General features: G+C 44.4%; 1 protein-coding gene and 1 long non-coding RNA gene across 2 annotated transcripts in view; one reads left to right on the top strand and one right to left on the bottom strand.

Moving 5' to 3' along the window:
• Positions 1–21,261, top strand: part of ITGBL1 (integrin subunit beta like 1) — a 290,113-nt gene that overhangs the window by 171,978 nt on the left and 96,874 nt on the right. The gene's annotated exons all lie outside the window — the stretch shown is intronic.
• The window catches only part of LOC109306360, a 21,548-nt gene continuing 10,344 nt past the window's right edge, over positions 10,058–21,261 (bottom strand). The window contains exons 2-3 of the long non-coding RNA XR_002099960.1: positions 12,434–12,441; positions 10,058–10,068 (exon numbers count right to left, since the gene is read on the bottom strand). This is a non-coding gene — a long non-coding RNA (uncharacterized LOC109306360). The remainder of the gene's footprint in view (positions 10,069–12,433; positions 12,442–21,261) is intronic.

The raw sequence follows: 21,261 nt of genomic DNA, 5'->3' as shown, positions 1-21,261 counted from the left end.
TTCATGTCTCAGTCATAAAAATGAGTTTGGTTTGAACAGAAATCTAGCACTGAAGTACTGGGAAATATATTAATATTTGAACAGTGAATGGATTGTAAAGGCAACTGTGGGGAACTGTAATTTTAAGAAGTCTTTAAATGCCTACATGAACCTGTTAAAACAGATGATTTTACTGGCTTAGCAGAACTGGCTGTATGGGAAGAGATAAGAAATCATGCCTGAGGTGATGTCACATTAAATGGCCAGATATGGAATGAGCCATTTTGAAATGAGTTTGGACTGACTGACTGTTTTTGATATCCAAGGTTTTTTGTATGTGGTCATGCAAATGGTAGATCTTCTAAATAAAATTTAGGCTTTTTGGAGGTGCTGATAAACTTCCACTACTCCCAGTGATGTTAGAATAAAAGATTTCCTGAAGTTTGAAGGGAATACAGATATTCATGCAGAGCTTAGTTAAGAAGATAGGAGTGACCTGTGATGTGGAGAGCAGAATTCCTTGTTTCTCAGCCCAGCACCTATCTCACCCAAAATGTGGGGGGCAAAAGAAGAGATTCATCTCTTTCCCAGTACAAACTTTTCAAACATCTCCTTGGGCACTTCCACACCTGCAAGCATGTGTGCTTGCAGCAGCTCAGACATGCACTTTGTTGTGGAGCAAATTGTGCCACTTGGGGCAACATAACCCTGCCTGGCTTGTCCTGGATCTGCATCCAGGGGGAGCTACAGCCTGGGGCCAGCACCTGTGCTGTCCCCAGCAGTATAAAAAGCTGCCTTGTCCTGGCCCCAGCAGTACAAAAAGCTGCCTTGGCAAGCTGCTCAGGGCTACTCGCTCTTAGGAGCTTCTGGGGCCCAGTCAACTAGTACTTGGGGACATTACCCCTTATGCCAGCTGGACTGCTGCAGCAGCATCCCAAATCCATTTTTAAAAATACCCCAAAATCCATGTTCTTCCACAGTTAAAACAAAAAACCAAACACCGCCCCCATAGAAAGAGAGAGACAGCAATCAGTTGGGCGATGCTTTATTGGTATATTTACTATGTTAAAGCAATTTGGAAGTCTACCAGTGTCTCTATCATCATGAAAAAATAGATTCTAAAGACCTTATATGTGTTGATATGTGCTTTTGGTTTTCCTTACACATGATGGGTGTGTGATGGGGTGATGTGGTGTTTGATCCCCCTTGCAGGGTCCTAGCCCCCGCCCAGGGCCCATAACTAACCTTTCGCAGCAGCACTGTGCACTGAGGGGGGGACTGTGCACTGAGCCCAGCCAGGTCCTGCAGGCCCTGGGGCTGCTTCTGCCACCCAGCTGGGCTGGTCTCCTAGTGGCAGGATGCAGCATGGTCCCAACCGGGTCCTGGGGCCCCTCTGCCACCCTCCCGGGCTGGGCCTGTGTCAACAAGTCCTGGTGCAGCATGTGGGGACTGCATGCCAGGCCCAGCCAGGTCCTGGGACCTCTTTGCCACCTGGCTGGGCCAGGCCTATGGCAGCAAGACCTGGCACAGCATGCGGGGACCATGGGCTGGCCCCAGCCAGGTCTTGGAGTCCCTCTGCAGCCCAGCCAGGCCAGGCCCATGGTGACAGGACCCGATGTGGCACGCGGTCCCTGGCACGCTGGGCTGGGCAGCACGAGTAGCCCCAGGGTCAGCAGGACCCAGCTTGGCTCCGTGCGGAGACTCCGTGGAGCCAAGCCATGTCCTACCACTATAAGAAGGGCCCGGCCAGGTGGCAGGACCTGGCACGGCACACAGGGACCATGTGCTGCGCTGGGACCTGTCACCATGGGCCAGGCCTAAGGGCCGGCTCCCACCTCTGCCCCCTGTGCCTGCAGGGGGATGTGGACCTGGCCCAGCCCCATGTGGCTCTCTAGTTTGGCTTTGCACCGGAGTGGGCCACAGGGCTCCGGGAGGCACAGCTTCTGTGCACGCCTCCCGGAGCCATGCGACCCGCTCCAGTGCAAAGCCGCGGGGATCTGAGCCAGGTCCTCACCCCCCGCAGCCCCGTGCACAACCTCCCCGCCACTCTCCAAGCCCCTCCCACCACTTACTTCAGACAGGGCTGGGGGCAGCAGGAACACCAAAGAGGTCTCTTTTGAAGGACTGGCTCCAGGCACGGTCTGGAACCGTGTCTTGCTCCACTGTATTGCGGAGCAGTATTTTTAGACCCCTGGATATCCATAGGTCTAACTTTCTCATGTGGGGAAAATGTTTTTCATTCCTGCATGTGCCTCTTGCCCTGCCTCAGAGGGGTTTGAGGTGGGGCAAGAGGCACGTGCGTGCTTGTCTGGACACACCCCTTGATAGTAAGACCCATGTTGTCTCCTTAGTGGATGTCAAAATCTCTCTCTCTTTCTACCAATGCCTTCAGCAATGCAGTTATGTATCGACAAAACACAAATCTGTTCAATATCAGCAGGAATCCTGGTTTTCTCTGATAACTGCCTCACCCCCTGAAATTTTATAATTAAAAAAAGTAACCCAAGATCCACATTTTCCCATGATTAAAATGAAAATTCATTTTACTTGTAGAAAAATGTGGACTTTGGGTTACTTTTTTAAAACTGAAAATCGGGGAGTTTTTTTTTATCAGAGAAAACCAGGTTCCCTGAATATCAGTAATTGAAACTTTGGTGCCAGTGTAAAATTAAATTGAATATGATGCCCAAATATAAATATCTGTATTCTGCTGTGCTCCCACTGCTTCAATCACAGTTACAAGGAAAACTTGCATGAACAAACTCTTCAGGAGTGTGAGGAATGGGCAAGTGAAACACCAAATTACATTTTATATCAAATTATCTTATTTTCCACATAAATTCTAGGTGTTTCTGTGTAATTCAGTAATATTGACCTTTTGGTAGAGAAATAGCCATCATCAGTAAGAGAGATTGTCTTTAAGTATACTGGAAGAAATGTTTTAATTTGGCAATATTACATCAAAGAACTCTTAAGAGATGGGTAAACTTGAAAGTGAGTAGCAGAGAGAGGGGCTTGAGTGGTGGGGAACTATCTGGCCTGCATTCAGTTCCTATCTCAGCTATAGGCTTTTTGTTAGTACCCCTGCTGCTCACTTTGGACTTACCTATCTCAGAGGGGCTTTATGAGGAACACAATCCATTACTGATTGGTTATGAGGTTATGGGACACTACAGTGAAGATGGCTGTGTAAGCATCTAGCTAGAAAGGCATAGCAGGAATGAGCAGGCATGGAAATAGCTGAAACTTTAGGTGCCTTGCATTAATCTGGGATCCTTATGTAGTTAGTAGGGAAACTGAAATGCCACTGAAGAGTGATTTAATGATAGGCCCCTACAATCCTAATCAGCCCCTAGATGCATTAACAGGGCATAGTTGGAGTGCATCTAGGGTACTTTTACACATGCTCTGGGGTGAGGGGAGTGATGCTTTAATTAGATTGGGCTTGACAGCTGCTGTTATCAAAGTGCCGCAGGGTCTCATGTACCAGTATCCCCACACTTTAAAATGATGGTGGAGGCGCTTGAACTAAAGCTTATTTCATGAGCTTTAGTTCAAGCACCCCCCACTGCCATTTTTAAGCATAGGGGCTCTGATACATGAGATGCAGGAGGCTGCTGGAGCATGGCAATTGCCCTGCTCCAGCCAACTCTCAATTAAATGAGATGTGCTGGGACTCCAGCACGTCAGACCAGGCTTGCTGCTCATGTATAGGAACCCCTAAGTTTAAAAGAATGGCCCAAATTAATTCTGAGCAGTGGCTACAAAAGCACTTAGATTCCCAGATTAATAATGTGCCAGAAAGGATCTCTTGTTACCTGGACTTGGGTTATGGCACATACTCAGAAGGGAGCCAGATCATCTAGGTGTCTTACTTTTGCCTAAACTCTGTTTGAAATCTAAATCAGTGTTGAGAGGGTGCCTAGCAAATGGTCATTTGGGGAAATGTAAGTATCATTCAGACGTCTCTAAGTGCCAGTCAATTTTAGTGGAAGTTAGGTGGCATTTAGATTCCTGTGTCCTAAAACTAGGTCATTTCTGAGCATGTTACCATCCAAAATGGAATGATTTTTATCACTGAACACATTGCAGGGCATATTTGAATTACTCTTTTGGAGTTAGGTAACTAAATTCTACCATTTGGGCACCTATGGAATGAGAGAGAGGAAATGACTCCAGAGGAAGACAAACAACCAGTAATATAGCAAGCCCACTGGGAGCACTTGTCGAGGGGAGGGAAGCTGATATGTTGACCACTGTAGATCAGGGGGAAGGGGTATGGGTGAGGGAAATGGAAGTCTTACCTGCCTGGGCTTCTGCTGAAGCTGCTGCTACTATAACATCATCAGCTCAGGCAGCAGCATCCTGTGGCTGTGCTTCCCAGAAGCCAAGCCTCGTCTTGTACCCCATTTGCTGTCCCCCCACCCTCTAAGTGGGTGAAAGGCTGTGCCTGCTCTGCCAAAGGCTCGAGGTGTGGGGGGAGAGGGCAAGGGGAAAGCACCATTCTGTTTGTTTCACTCACTCCCTACCCCCTACCTTGATGGGGCAGTGGGTTGCCTCAATGTTTTATTCCAGGCACAAAACTGATAAAGGAGCTAAACCAGAAGAAACTTCCCGTTGCGTTATGAGGATCAATCATGTTTGTACAAGCTTAGATTAACATGCCAATTTACCCTTCCCTATATAACCCTAGAATCTCAGTTCTCTTTTTGGCTTCTTCTTCATGGCTGGCACATTGTGTGGGCAGAGCAACGGCTGCTGCTGTTCTTTACCGTTATCCTGCAGGTGTGGGGAGTAGCATCTCTATACTCTGACTTGTGATGCACATAACCCAGGATGGATCCAGAACAGATGCAGTGGTGCAGACTGGATTGGATCACACCACAGGAGTCTCCAGGGCTTTTTTAAGTCCCTAAAGAAAGTGAAAATCCTCTCTCCCTTCCACTTCTTGATCAAAGCTATACCCTCTCCCTCCCCTCTTCCCCACTCTGTCTTTCCCTGCTGTCGCTGGTGTGGGGAACCCCAAAGCTGTTCCTGCCCACTGCACAAAGGCCAGGCTCAGCCTGGAGATGGACGGGGGTTTCCCTTCCCTGTGTTATAACCAGGTGGGGGACTACTTTCCAGCCACCCTATTGCCACTCTCCCTTCCCTAGTTGAGCCCAGCGCCTGCTCAGCCTGACTGGCTCTAGAGCTTCCTCATCCTTGAACAGTTGGAGAAAGCAGCAGTGGCAGGCCCAGAAGTGTGGGGATCATAAAAAGAAGACAAGAGGAAAGGGCTGCTTCTGAGCAGGAAAAGAAAAGGAGGTGCAATATTCATCTGCTTTAGGGACTTAAAAAAGTTCCCCAGGGGCTCCCACAGGGTTGTCTGTCTGTGCTGAAGGGGGTGGGAGGGAGCAGCAACCCCTGCAGTGTGGGTTAGAACTGTCTAACCTAAACCGATTAAATATAATTTTGCATCCATCCAGGTCTATTTTAAACTGGGTTCCACCACTTTGAAACTGGTCTATGTGCACTGAACTTTTGTTCTATTACAGGTTTAGACCAGTTTCTGATCACTTATACCAGTTTGCATGTAATTTCTGTCTGTAGCCTGAAAGAACAGGTTGTACAAATGTATCAGTGTCTGAGATGAAGGAAACATATAATTAAAATAAATCTAATTGTAAAAAGATGTCAGCACTATCGGAGGCAGTTTATTACCTTCAGCTTTATGGAACACGACAAACCACTTACATAGTTCATAATGCACAGCATTCACTTTTTACGCTAGAGAGAAGCTAAAGTGTCAGAGACCATAATAAATACCTTAAAGTGGGGAACTGAAAACAATGAGGAGTTTTTTTTGTAAGATGCAGACAAGAGCTTTTTTGTTATCTGTTTGCGCTCAGCAGTTATCCTATGCAGAGGCAACTGTATCCTCAAACTGACCCAAAGATAAATGCCAAAAATTATTTAATGTTACCTGTTTATATTTCACTCCCCATTCTATAATTATTTTTATTTACTTTATATACATGCTGAAAGAGACAGTTTAAAAACCTGTAAGTCTCCCTTGTACTTCCCCGCTCCCCTCCCCTGGCTGGTGTTGGATACCTGAAGGCTGAAGGTTTTTATCCAATGATGTGAGAATAAATGTATTGATGAAATCTTCAAAGTCCCTTAAGTCACCGTTTTCATGAATTAAAATCAATGGGAAGAAGGCCTATATATTCCCTAGGTACTTTTGAAAATTTTACTCGCTATGGATGTTTTACAGAAAAAAGGAAAAGTGTAGTTTCACTTATGATTTAAAATTACCAGATATTGCCTGACTCAGTGTAAGAATAACAATGTTCCTCCATGCATTATTAAAGATTCCTCATGGTGAACTGAGACAGCAAATCTATCACATGAGTTTAGCACTCAGCCCCCATAATGCATATTATTAGTCAGCAGGATACAAACACCTATATTTTGAAAACAAACTTCGTAGATAAAGGTCAGTGAGAGTTGCAGGTTTTAAAATATGATGATAAAGCAAGCTTTCCACGACAGTGACAATGCACCTACCACAAGATCCGATGCTGATTGGCATTTCTAGGCAGTACCATTACATAAATATTTAACGGATGTTCTGCAAATGCTGATGAATTTTATAGTGCGCTCTATGCAGGCAAAAGTGAATGTTGTGCCTCATTCACAAAGAAAATGAATTGAGCAAAGCATCTCTGTACTCCAATATGTGTAGATTTATACAATATTTGAAGCAGTAGTAATTATGGAATTGCTCTTTTGAGCAATTGGTGACCTTCATTAATGTTGATGAGGACTATTACAAATGAGAGAAAATAAATACTACTTGAAAATATGGGCTGGATTCTCAGCTAGTATAAATAGCTTCACTGAAGTCAGTCGAGCTATGCTGACTTACATAAACTGAGCTCTAACCCAACATCTTGGTAATTTTTTCCCAAATTTTATTTTTGAAAACTGATACAGAAATAGCAGCTTATTACATACTCTTAATGTAATCAGTACATTTAGCTTGATGGAACAAAAACAACCTTATAATAGGGCAGCATGATTTAAAACATGGTTGTACATTGGAATCTTACTGATTTGGTAATACTGTGAGTTTGGGCACAATATAATACAATTGACGTATTTCTATGACAATTATTCTTGAAACGTCCAAGCCATCCAAATTAAATTAAAATTTGACCAGATCTTCCACAGATGAACAAAGAATGAACGTCTTGCAGAAAATAACAAAGATATGGCATGACATTAATAGAATAAGAGATCTGGGATTTTTCAGTCTAGAAAAGAGAAGGCTGAAGGGTAGGGATTTGATAACAGTCTTCAGATTCTTAAAGAAGATGGTGGCAGACTATTCTTATTCCCTTTCCTGGGCAATTCCCTTGCAACAAGGGAAATTTAGGTTGGACATTTATTAAGAGCTTTCCATTTGTGAGGGTAGTTAAACACTGGAAAAGATTACCTAGAAGTATTATGGAATCTCCATCCCTAAAAAGTTTAAGAGCAGACTAGACAAACTTTGTTTAGAATTCTTTCGATAGGGATATTTTTGCACTGGACATTGTTACATTTGTGCAAATCTTAATGAGGACAAATTCCCCTGCTGCGGGTCGTTTACCAGGTGTGGAGACTGAGACATGACTTTGCTTTTATAAGCAAATTTATTAGGTCTTGGCAGTTACAATTCTACTACCATAGTTAGACAAAATCAATACTACATATTCACCACTGTGAAATCTAATGAGCAAGACATCATTGGTTGATCAGGTCATTGGGGTCTTGTCTAGGGCTTCTGACTTCTGCGCCCTCGTTCTGTGCAGGGTAGAATGTTGAACTGATGACCAGATCTTTCATCTGGAGTAGTTTCCAAAAATGGGGTCCTTTTGTTCTTATACACCTTTATAGCTACCACATTTCTTAATACAAAATTAACTTAAGCCCTCCTTCTAAGCATAATTAATAAGCCTGCTTTTTCCTGCCCAATATGGATTTGTTTTTGATGCACTTGTTTTGTTCTAGCTGTAATTGTCTATTCTTGGCATTGTGGTCTTGGGTAATACTTTTGCATAAACCTATTTCTCTTTGCCCAGGCTATATTTACTTAATCTGTTAGCCAGCTTGGTTCAATTTAAGGCAAAGAGGAGTATTTTTATACACTTCCTCTTCCCACCAGGTGTATCACTGTTTTTGCACACTTCCTCCATTGGATGCAAGTAATGTTTGCAATTCAAGGCAAGCATTAGCAACTTTATGTGGCCCGCAATAGGGCATTGGGCTAGATGACTTCTTGATATCCTTTTCAGTCCTATTTTTCCATGACTATGACAGCAGGCCAGGACCATGACCATGATAAGGCCAGGAACTGAACCCTATCATCAATCATCATCATCAATTTATTATTATTAAGGATTCTGGTTGAAAGCCGTGCTCCCAGAAACAACAAACATACAACCACAATATAAAGTTAAACAAAAATAACAGAAATGCAAATATAATATAATATAATATAATATAATATAATATAATATAATATAATAATAAAACTGTTATAAAAGCATTATACCTACTCCTAGAATTAAGATAATCAAGTGCAAATATGGTACAAATAAATCAGATTATAAATCTATAAAAATATTGTGCATAGGTTCACAGTTAACACAGTAAAAAAACAAATATAGTGGTAAAGTTTATCCATCATATAAACAGTAAAGGATGTTTAGTTCTGATCGCTTCAGCCTTGTAAGCAAAAATTGCAAGATGGTTTACTAAATATGGATCTGTTTGCTGGAGGAGCCATATTAATTTCTCTCTATTTTGAGAAGTATGTCAAATTCTGCAAGAACGGTGATAAATACTTTCTCCTTATGTCATTATAAGAGGACATTCTAAAGCATAATGAATAATGTCTTCCAAAACTCCTAGAGAGGCTGGGCAACATCTTTTAGCCCTTGGAATGGAAAGTCTACATCCAGCTAAAACAGCTGTGGGCATCTGTTCAGTCCTGAGTCTAGTCAAAAAGGTTCACCATTTATTACTGAGATCCAGATTTCTCCCCAGTAATCTAATTTCCAAAGAATATATAGAAGGGTGATGCAAGTAGCCCTAGCCACTGGAACTGAACCCTAATTACAGGAATTCCAATTGCCTTGCCTACAGAAGCTTTATTTTTACAGCTCTCACTTTCAGAAGCCTACCTTCATATTTAGAGGTCCATGAAAAAATGAGTAAAGTGAATTTGCATTCCCCTCCTGTGGCATAAGTATTACAAGAAGGAAAAAACAAACAACCTTCCCAGAATAGCACAGTGTTAGAAAAAGGAACATGCAACTGTCACAGGGTACCATCTTCAGGGGTGGCCATAAAGCCCCTAGAGACCAAAAAAAAATTACCCTGTTCTATGGGCAGTCCACCCTGCTCTCACCCACCATGGCTTGTTGTTAATTGTTACTAAAGTGTGGGAGGCTAACCTGCTCTTATTTGAATGACCACCAGCTGTCTGTGGTCCAAACCTTATGGGATATAATTGCATGGCTGTTTTGCCCCTGCACCGTTCTTTAAGCCCCTTAGGCATCATCTTCACTGATGTTCTTTCTCTTACTCAGGTCTCTTACTTACTAGTGATTCTCCCATTCAGTCCCTCCGTGGGCTGCCAGACCCCTTTGATCTCTTCCTGGACCCTACTGGTTCCCCACTTTCCCGACCTCACTCTATCCCTGGCCCTTTCCCAGGCCTTACTCTATTCCTGGCCCTTCAATGGGCCTCTGAGGCCTTCCAGTCCCATTATGTTTCAGCTTCACTCTGAGCCTCTGGACCTATCTGGTCCCACTCTCTTCCCTGGCGCCTCTCTGGGTCCCTGGACCCTTCTAGGCCCACTTTCTCCTATTGTTTTCTGTGAGGGGTTTCAGGTGCCCCATACTCGCCTTTCCCTGGGGTGACCCACATGTGGCATTTCGCTGAAGCTACTCTACCAGAGGCCATGTTAACCAGCCCCACCACGTTAACCAGCCCCTAGTAGGGTGCAGTTTCAGGTTTTACCTGGAACCATCTTTAGGCCCTCCTGATCTAACTATCCTGGCTCCTCCATAAGAATGTCATAGGCCCCTCCAGGGCTGCAGGTTTCCAGCCCAAGTCCTTACCTGTCCTGGGCTACAAGCCTCTTGGCCTTCTGGCCCTGTCTCAGTCATGTCTGAGCCTTCTGGGCCTGGCTTTCTCTTAGACCCCTCTTTTGAACCCTCCTCCTCAGATGGCCTCTTCATCCTAGGTCAAATGCCTGTTGACCCCTTTCTCTCTGGCTGTGGCCATACATGGACCTTCAGCCTATCCTAGACCTTGGTCCTGCCTCGGACCACTCAAGATCCCCAGGCTCCCCTGGCTCTGGCAGTTTCTACAGTGATCTTTTTCAACCTTTTGGCCCCTCCTGGGTACTGGCCCCAAACAAGCCAGTCAAGATTCCATAGCTCAGTCCTCCAGCTGTCAGCCCTCTCCCATCTGTGGGTCCACCTTCCCTAGATGTCTTACACTCAGGCTCTATCTCTCTGGGCTCACCCAGACCTCTCCATAGGTCTCATATATACTGCCCCTCTCTTTGGGCTCACCTAAACCACCCAATATGCCCCTGTGCACTCAGTCCCTCTCTCAGGGCTCAGGACCCCACAGTGGGTAACCAGGAAACTCCCCCACCCCTTTATTTCCTTCCCAAACCTCCAGAACCTCCTCCACACCTTTAGTTCCTTCCAAAACATCAGGACTGATTCAGATGTTATATTTGTGCAAGCACTCCAGAGCTGCAGCCATCCTGCCCCATAGATGTTCACCCAGCAGCCTCTAAGATGTTATTGCCAGCTCTGTTTTTAGGCTCTGGGCTTATATCCTGCCTAAACCCAGCTCTCCTCTAGTCAGATGATTCCGTCACTCACCCCTAGCACCACTTGCAGTCTCCCTGGGCCAGCTGACTCTGCAATTAGTCCTGGCACACACCTGCAGGCTGCTCTGCAGGCTGCTTCAGTTCTTAAGGTGGCAGGCACTTGATGCACCCTGGACCCCCATGTCCACATGCCCAAACCAGTGCACACAGTACATACCCAGTGAGCACCATCCTGCACAGGGCTGGGCTGGTGCCACATGTGAGTCAAGGGGGCAGCACTGAGGGCTGAACTCTAGGGCTTCTTGGGTCAGATTTGGCCCACAGGCCATATGTTGGACACCCCTGATTTAAGGCCTTTATTAATTTGATCTATGAAGTCATAAGTGAAAGTGAACAGTAGTAGAAGTTTATTTTTGTAATTCAGTATGTTATATGGTATGGGGTGGAGTTGCAGCAGGGAAGTGTAAATATGCTTAAGGCAAAATTTACTGTAGTTACTCAAATCTATGATGAGGTTCCTCCCCACTCCAATCAGCATGTGGGGAAAAGCCCCTCGCCTTAAATTCACATGCAACATGGAGGTGAGGTAGGAGGCTACTATGGCTCTGACTCTGGCCTTGAGCCCAGTTTGGGACCAGAATCAGACTCATAGCAGCCTCCTACCCAACCTTCGCTTGCCCTCTGCAGGTTCTGCCCTCTGTGCCCCCTTCCCCAGACTCTTACTGTCAGGCACAGCTTAGTTCTGGCTCAGGCTGGATTCCCTATCAGGCATGGAGTGCATGGAAATTCTGTCCCCAGCCCAGCCAGTTAGCAGCCCTGATACTTCTGCATGGCCAGCCCAGGCTCCTCTTCTCTTTTATGTGTGATGCACCATGACCTGGCAGGGAACAGAGCCTGAGCAGTGTCTGACAGTAATAGAAGGGGAGAGGAAAAGAGACAGATTTCAAAGAACAGGGTGGAAGAGGCAGAGATTATTGTGAGTGTGTGGAGAGCAGTAGAGACTGTGGGGAGCTGGGAGTGAGGCATGCCACTGGAGGTGGGGGCAGGAAGGCTGTTGTGGGAAAAAGTGCGGTGGGGTAGAGGGTACGGGGGCCACCTGACACTCCCCAGACACCTGATCCCTACAACCACCGCTTTCTCTACTGTAGCAGTGAGGGGGAAGAATTCTAGACAACCCTTTGGTAATTAGATTCTATACCTTGAAAATTATAACAACTTTATAAGTGTTCCATATGTAGAATCTATTTATTGAGTTGGTGTTCTTAAATTGAGGTTGACTTAGATTCAAGTAAATAGGATAGCTTCCTATTCCTGGTAATAGTCCTTTACTCCAACCTTTTATAATCTAAATTTTGCAGTTTAACTGAAGTACAAATTCTGCTACTGTACATGTTAGCTCTGGTTTTGGCCTGCTGCTTTCATTCATTTTCTATGACCCCTGCACTGTGAAGGAAGTGTCAGTTAAGGCACTACACTAAGCATTCTGGCAGAGTGGTATCACTGATTATGAAGTAAGAAGAATGAAACAGAAATGTTAAGTTACCCTCCCAATGGTGCCAATGTGACTGTCACCTTATACACTTTGCAACTGAACTCAGTTAAAATCTAATGGGCATCAAAGAAAGCTACTTTTCATTCTGGATTCGCTGTCATGAGTGTATTTGTTGTATGTCATGATAGCTTCCATTGCTATATTACAGGTTGCCACTTGATCCATCGGTAATCTAGGAACAGATTCAGATTAAACATATTTGTTATGCCCGTACATTGCAGTGAGAGAATATTCATTCCATTTCTGTTTGGGAACTAGCACTTAATGACCTGGTAGATATTGAAACTAAATTCATTATCAAGGTTGAGCCTGCAAAATTCTACCATACTGCATTTCTACTTTTTTAATTATTTCCTGAAAAACAGTGAATAGACAATATTTTAGCCCTCTTGTGTAATACATTAGAGTATCTGGGTACTTTGAAGTTTCCACTAGTTTCCAGGGAGGGGAAAAACAAGTAACTGATCTTAGGTATTGATATTGCTCTTAGCACTGTGATGTCGAGGCATTACTGTATTTTCTGTATAAAAGAGACCTTTACAAATGTAACAGGAGATAAGTATTGGACATACCAAACAAGGATGTCTTCTTAAAATGAAATAACATAAAATAGTTTTTATTGTGATTTAAAGATCTGTCCTTGTGTTGTCTTCAATGAGAATGATGGTGTATGACAGCATTCCTTGATGTTTAAATGTAAGTGCAAAACATGAGCCATAATTATATATACTTTCTTGCCTCAAGAATAGTACAACCTTGATTTCCTTCCTAACTGTCTTGTGGAACATTGAAGAGGCTGGGATAATTGATGTTTCGGATGATTGAAGGGATTTTCAGTGTCATTACTATAATAGATATTGGAAAACATTACCCTGTTTCTGATAACGTGGCATTCCTTAGAGTGGAGAGTTGTATAATTGAAATAGTGTATATTTAAGTAAACTCTGCTGTTTGAAGGGCTTATATATTTAGAGTGGGGAGAAAAAGAAAATTTCACTAACTGGCTCCAGGGAGCAACTCTACTGGGCGAAAGCATAAAACTTTATTAATTGCAACATTTAAAAAAAAGTAATTTGGTTTTGTCATACATCAGTCCTCTTTACCATGCTGATAGAAAAATGTTAATTATGCCATTAATCTCCATCTACTAAGAAATTGAAAGCAAAATGCCAGTCATCTAGTCTTACATAAGGTTTGGTTCCAACTATTTATCATCAGAATTTCTGAATGTGCAGCATGCAGCTCTGCTTTCCACACAGAGTTGCAATATAGAGGAATGTTCTGAATTCCTCTTCTTCCTGTTTACCCAGTAGGAAATAAAGGAGTATGAGTGGTTCTCTGTATTAAAGAACACTTTAAGTCCTGTCTGGCCTAGCATCCTCACTATAATACTTACAAAGTGAGTATGGAAAAAACCTTTTACATAATGTACTTGGATGAGATAGTATAACTACAGAGATATAAGGGAGAATGAACAGGTACTAGGTACATGTTGGAAGGCTTTTTTTGTCATACTGATTTATGAATATGGCATACTGGCTTCGTTTTTTTACCAGACTAAGCAGTCCCTTCTCCCCTCAGTCACTGCTTATGGGACTGCAGATTTCCCCATGCGTACACCTATTAGTCAAAGCCCACTACTATGTACAGAAAAATCCTAAAGGTTGCTTTGTACTTGCCCATGATTTTTAATTCATCAGATGAAAATGTCCTTCTTTCATGTGTGAAAGACAGCCTATTGAGAAGCTGACTTCTCTCCTCCCCCAGAGAACTGTCTTCTAAATCTGGTCTTGTCTGTAATCTAGTTGTTGCTGGTAGGTATTATAGGGCTTTAGTCCTCTCTTGCCTAGTGTTTTACCCCCTTGCAAAGTCAGGGTGAGGTCTTAAGAATGGCATTACCTGCATGCCCTGTTAGTTGTTCCTTCTTGCCTGCCACATCTAGATGTTCTTCCTGGGAGGCGATCTCTGCAGGTATCCTGTGAGATCTCACTCATTTGGTTTCTTCGTCAGGCTCCAACCTTCCCTTTTTCCCACCCTTACCACATCCAGGGCTGGAACTGGCATCATTGTCTTGAAGTTTGCTTTGCCTGGGTGATAGGTTCTCATCCCCACTGCCCATTGTTGGTGTAAGCTGCCCTCTGGCCATCGGCTTATCCTCAGTCATTCTTTGGCTTTGGCTAATGTCGCCACAACTAAACTCATCACGGCTCCACATAATACAGTTCTTTAAACAACAACTTAGGAAACTAACTGAAAGTTCAATTGACCAGTATCTGCTAGTATACTCTTGTGGCTACTAGGTACTCACCACAAACTGAATTATAGGACTCTTCAGCATCTTGCTTTGCCCCTTTGTCCCAAGCAGGCCCTCTTTGGGTACCTGTCCCGTTGGCCCATCCCGGCTTTGCTGTCTGGGGCTTCATGCCCTGCCTTGTCCCAGAGGGACTGCTCTCATCCTGATGGCTCCCTTCTAGGCTCAGACCATCCTCAGGTCTGGGTGGAGCTTCCCGACCAGGCCTCATGTCGCCTCCTGGCTCCCGTTCTGGCTCTTCCCCACCAGGTACCTTTGGGCTCCAACTTAGCCTGTCCTGTAGGAGCTCTGGGCCTTCCTCCAGCCCTCTCTTCACTGGGGTGCACAGCTGGCTCAGCTTTCTGGGTGATCTGTGTGCCACTTCCCAGTTGCTCTTCATCAGGGTGCACAGCTGGCTCTGCTCTTTTGGAGAGCTGTTTGCAGCTTCCTGGCTGCTCTTCACCAGGGCACACCACTGGCTCCGCTGTCCGAGTGAGCCATGTGCAGCTTCCCGGCTCTACCCTGTCTTGGTGGCTTTCTCCGCTGCCAGCAATGACTCTCACTGGCTGTTTCCTGATTTGCTGTCTGCCCCCTACTCTACAGAGTTTCCATGTGGCCCTGTCTTCCTAGCGAGCCTCTCTTAGGCTCTGTTTCTCAGCTCCCTCCTCTCTGCCACTTTCTCACCAATTCCCAAGCCTTCTCACTGTGATGGATGCCACGTTGCTCCTCTTCTTGCCCGCTCACAGATTCAGGCTGCTGTGGAATTGCCGTGCTGGAGCAAGGGAGAGTGGGGAAAAACTCCGTTGGCAGTCTGTCTCCCCTTCACACTAGTCTATGAGTTAAGATAAGTAGGGGAGACTGGGCATGTCTACACATGTATCAGTGCACCATTTTTACTGCTCATTAAGTTTAGTACCTGTAATAACAGGTGCTAACTCAATATGCAGCACTGGCACATGGTCTTTTAGTGTTGCTGATACCCAGTAGACTAATTCTGCTGTGCATTTAGCATCTCATGTAGACACGCCCACTGTTTTTATTTCCCAAATTTAAATGCGCGATGATTGGCAGCATATTTTATGCTGTGATTGGCCTTCTGATTTGTATGCCTCTATTTTTGCAGTTATTGCCTCCTGTTAGCTATAGAAAGAAGCTATGGTATATCATATGAAACATGAATAAAACCTATGTACTCTACTTATATGATGCCATGTTGGTGTAAAAACATCAACACAGGAATAAAATCAAATAAGTACATACTTAGTATGGATAAAATCTTCAAAAGTGCTTGAATCATATTTGGATTTCAATGGGACTCCCACATGCCCGTTATGCTTTTGCAAAATTTACGTTATTAATACAATATAATATTATATTACATCTTATGGACTAATGCTTGTGACCTAATATCTTCTATAACCTGTGATGTTTATAATTGAGGGAACATGGTTGATATTCACAAAGCTTGAAGTGAAGCTTTGCATAAGTGGTTCCTGCAAGTGCTACACTTGGCAGCAGACTTGCAATTTTGGAACATTTCCCTGTAGTGAATTGCTGTAATTACCATAATTGCCATTACCTAATCACAGAATGGACTGACAGTAATTTGTGCAAGACTTCCTTTGAATCCTTTGTCTAGTCTGTCTCTTCCATTTGATTGGATAGTGAGCTGAATATAGTCCCAGAGTACAGCAACACCTTTGATGGATGGTGGGTGCTTGTGAAGTCTAGAAGAAGAATTTATTGTTGAGAATCCCAGATGAGAAGCTGTGTGTACACAAATATTTTTTAGCTACTTGGAAATTTGCAGTAATATTTGTTTTCTGGTAGAATATGCTATAATGGTATGTATATCAGATGCTTAAGATGCTAAAGTTATCATTACTTCCAGTCAGCAAAGATCTATGTCACATTATAAATATTAGTCTTAGGTTCATGTTCATCCAGTGGCAAAACATAGGACATGCATGGGGATGCATGTGCACCCCCTGAGTGCTGGTGCACCCCTGATAGGCAGCATTCCTTGCTTCAGTGATGGGCGAGGGGGGCAGGTGAGAGCACTGGTGCTCCCCGGAGAGTGCTGGCTGGGGAGTGGGGGTGCCAGGAGAAGCAATCCCCATTGTCCCCCATGGTTGATTGCACTGACTGGGGGGTGGAGGGCACGACCAATTGCACTGACCTGGAAGTGCTGCAGATGAGGGGGAGGGGACAGGGAGGGCAAATGCCCCCCATCCCTGACTCAGGAGGCACCACTCACCCATGTGTTCATCAAATGCTCAATGCTGCTTTGTCTCACTTCATAAGCTATGCCCAATTTAAGTTTAAGGTTTGTAAATGTCATGAAGTTTCACATAGATGTGAACAATCAAATCTAAAGAAAACAATATCCCTCAAAAATAATGGGAAGAATAGCCTAAAGGAAGATTTATGTATACAAACATGACATGGAGAAGGAGCATGGTTTATTTAACACCCCTTTGCCCATTGCAGGTTTTCAAAATAAAAATGATTTTACAGTTATTTGAAGTTATTTGAGTGTGCACCTATTGGGCAACTAACTTGATGAAGAAATGCAGAGAGTTTATAATTAACTCCTTGTACTGGCTGTATCCTCGAGAATATTTTGTACAATGAGATTTGAGACAGTTCTAGAAAGTGGGGCTGCCCTCTATGGTACTACCACAATTTGTGCAAAAATGACATGAAATCATTCAACATAATTGTAAAAAGTTGGGAGGAGGACCTAGAATCCCATCTGATCTGGAGGGAACATCCAGCATTGGGTGCAGCTCAACATGAAGTGGGTTTGATCCAGAGTTTGGAAGCAAAGCAAGAAAGAATAAAACAGCATGCTATAAAGTTGGACTCCAACTCAGGCAAGACATAGATCTGTAACATGCTGTGTTGCTTTTGAATTGGGCTCATCAACCACAAATGGATTCAACAGGCATCTGACTAGACCTCTTATTTGTGCACCATGATCCAGGGGATCTAGGGTTGCCTGTTACTAGTACTGGCAAATATTCCAAAATGAGCCAACCATGCATGTGCATCTGATGTCTAAATTCCAGTAAGTTATTGCATTTAAAGAAAAAGAACAAATGAATCTAACATAAAAAAAATGAAATTCTATTTTTTTCAGCTCTCAGAGAAAAATAAAAGGCCATATTTCATAATTTTTCAGCCAAAATAGATGTTTCCACATGTACGAAACTGTGAGTCAGCTTGCATTTGTGAATGCAAATTTGTAACTTTTGCACAACTTTAGTCGGTGAGTGCAAGTTTGCACATGCAAGTGGCCAGCAATAGAAAATAAACCCCAACAGTTCAGAGTGATAAATCAGTGTCAGGCATTGTCATCACAATTGGATGTAGTATGAATTATGACATTTTACTTATACTAAAAATGGGGATAGAGAAATTTGTGGCTTGGGGTGTGAAATGGCTGCTCATGTTGCCAAATATAAGTGCATGTAATGAAGACACTTGTGTAGATTACAGAGTCCATTAGGTTCTCTAGAACCCCCACCCAATTTTAATACTGTACTACACAGCCCTGCTTTATCCATGGATACTGTCATATAGTTTCATAGTAGCTAGGGTCAGGAGGGACCTGAACAGATCATCTAGCCTGACCCCCTGCCACAGGCAGGAATGAATGCTGGGTTCACAAGACCCCAGACAGGTGATCATCCAACTTCTTTTTTAATTTGCCCAAGGTAGGGGCGGGGACCACCTCCCTAGGAAGCTAGTTCCAGATTCTGGCCATCCTAACCATAAAATATTGCCTCCTCTAACCTAAACCTGTTCTCCATCAGCTTATTACCATTGTTCCTTGTTACCCCAGCTGGTGCTGGGAAGAAAAGGGCTCTACCTATTTGCTGTTGATCTCCCCTGATGAGTTTGTAGGCAGCCTCCAGGTCCCCCCTCAGCCTCCTCTTGCTGAGGCTGAACAGGTTCAGGTTCATCTTGGAGTCTGTGCTTTCAAGAAGGGAACTCCCTAGCTTGTATGTATGCTGTGAATTCCTTCTCCCAAGGTGGAGCACCCTGCATTTGTCTATATTGAACCCTATCCTAGTCTCATCTGCCCACTTTTGTGGTCTGTCTAAAACTAGTTGCGGCCTCTCTCCCCCTTCAAGTGTGCCCACCTCACCCCATATCGTAGTATCATCAGCAAACTTGGACAGCTTGCTTTCCACCCCCTCGTCCAAGTCACTGATGAAGATGTTAAACAGTGCGGGCTTGAGGACCGAGCCCTGGGGGACCCCACTGCTCACATCTTTCCAGTTTGAGTACATCCTGTCCACCATTACTTTCTGGGTGCGCCCCATCAGCCAATTTTTGACCCATCCAACTGTGCAGGCATCAATGCCACAGTCACTTAATTTATTAATGAGAATGGGGTGAGAGACAGTGTCAAAGGCCTTCTTAAAGTCTAGAAAGACTACGTCCACGGTGACACCATCGTCCATCGATTTAGTTACTTGGTCATAAAAGGCAATCAGGTTGGTCAGGCAGGACCTGCCTTTGATGAACTCATGCTGGTTGCCCCTGAGCATGATCTCCTGTGCAGGCCCCCCCACAGAGGTGCTTGTTGATGATTCTCTCCAAGATCTTCCCAAGCAATGAGGTGAGGCTTACAGGCCTATAGTTACTTGGGTCCTCCTTCCTCCCTTTCTTGAAAATTGGGACCACTTTAGCCAGTTTCCAATCTGCTGGCACCTGGCCAGATGACCATGAATGCTCATACAGCCTGGCCAAGGGCTCTGTGATGACCCCTGCCAGCTCCCTCAACACCTTTGGGTGGAGGGCATCTGGACCAGCAGATTAAAAAATTTCTAGCCCTTCCAAAAGATCCGTAGTTACATATATATAAAACAGCAATCCCTCCTTTTAATATTGCACTCCAAACTTCTTTCTCCCCATATTATCAGAGTACCACAAGGCAGAACCCATTTTAGTTTGTATTATTTTTTGCTTAATATGAAGTAATATTAACTAGTTCTGTGCTGGCATTATAATAAGAGATTCTCACAAGATTATTTTCCATTTTGCAGCAGTAGTTTCATCCCTGAAATTGATTTCAGCTAGCATGAACTAAGATGTTCAGGTTTCAGCCATTTGTTAATGCTGACAGATTTTTTTTGAGGAAAGTAGACACTCCAAAAATAACTTACCCCCACCCAAACTTACATTTCCTCTTGTCCCTTGTCACACAACTGATGAAAACCTTTTGACGAGAGCTCATTCTAGTTAGAGTCCAACCTAGTTCAAATTCTGCTTAACTGCCTTGTAATTTTCAGTTAGTTTACTAGTTCTCTTTAACAAATCTGCTGGGCAATGTTGTTAGTGCAAACTGAATTATCACATAGGAGGCTGCATTTCATTATAGAGTTGATGATCCCAAGGGGTGTGTCCCAAGTGGTGCAAATTTGAGCCGGGGCTTTTTGCCTCAGTGCACGTGCTTGTACATGCATTTTGTTGTGGAGCAAACTGTGCCACTTGGGGCAAAATAAACCTGCCTGGATCCTCCCAGATCTGCAGCTAGGGGGAGCTAGAGCCGGGGCCAGCACCTGTGTTGTCCCCAGCAGTATAAAAAGCTGTCCTGTCCTGGCCCCATCAGTACAAAAAGCTGCCCTGGCAAGTAGCTCAGGGCTACTCACTCCCAGGAGCTTCTGGGGCCTGGCCAATTAGTACCTGCGGACACTACCCCTTGTGCCAGGTGGACTGCTGAAGCAGACCTGAGAGTTCTCTGCACCCTTTACCCACTGCAGCAGTCTGGCAGTAGAGGCTGGTACCTGACTGTGACCTGTTGCCACCTGCCAGACCTGGATGAGGCATCTGGCCCTCTGAGTTGGCTTTTGTGTGGCACTACTGCCATGTGTGCCCCCTGCCTGGCCATCTGGGCAACTATAGCCCAGAAGATGTTCTGGGTGTGGTGTCCTGCTTTGAAGTGTCAAAGCATGTCATCCTGGCCCCATTTGGCCAGGTCAACCACAGCCAGCTGGGTCCAAGGTGCCAGCTCTGAGTAGGCAGGGTCCTGCCACTGGCCTCCGTAGCAGGAATTTTGGTGTTCCCTATTAGAAAACTGAAAAATCACTAATAAAAAAATCCCAAAGTCACTCTGTAAAATACCCCAGAACCTATGTTCCTCCACTATAAAGAGAGAGAATGAGACAGAAATCAGTTGAGCTATGTTTTATTGATAGATCTACAGTGGTAAAGCAATTTAGAAGATCATCAATGTCTCTATCATCATAATAAAGTGAACTGTAGATACATGTTTCATGAATTCATGAATACATGAATATATATTTTGCCCCAACAGGGGCTATGGCCCCCCCTCAGGGGCTATGGCTTACCACCAGGGTTTACAGCACCCCACAGGGGCTACAGCACCCCACCAGCCCCCCCATAGAGGTAACAGCCCCCCCACAGGGGCTAAATGGCCCCAGCAGGGGCTAACACCCCCCCTGTAGGGCCAACATGTCCTACCCCAGCCCCCTGATCACTGTTCTACCTGGCCCCCATCCCTCGCCAGCTGCTACAGCCCCCGCG

The sequence above is a fragment of the Crocodylus porosus genome, unplaced genomic scaffold (assembly GCF_001723895.1).
Source record: "Crocodylus porosus isolate Cpor-Errol unplaced genomic scaffold, CroPor_comp1, whole genome shotgun sequence".
In the NCBI taxonomy this organism is placed as follows: domain Eukaryota; kingdom Metazoa; phylum Chordata; order Crocodylia; family Crocodylidae; genus Crocodylus; species Crocodylus porosus.
The sequence above is the reverse complement of the archived record's forward strand: the minus strand, read 5'-3'. Positions and strand labels throughout refer to the sequence as shown.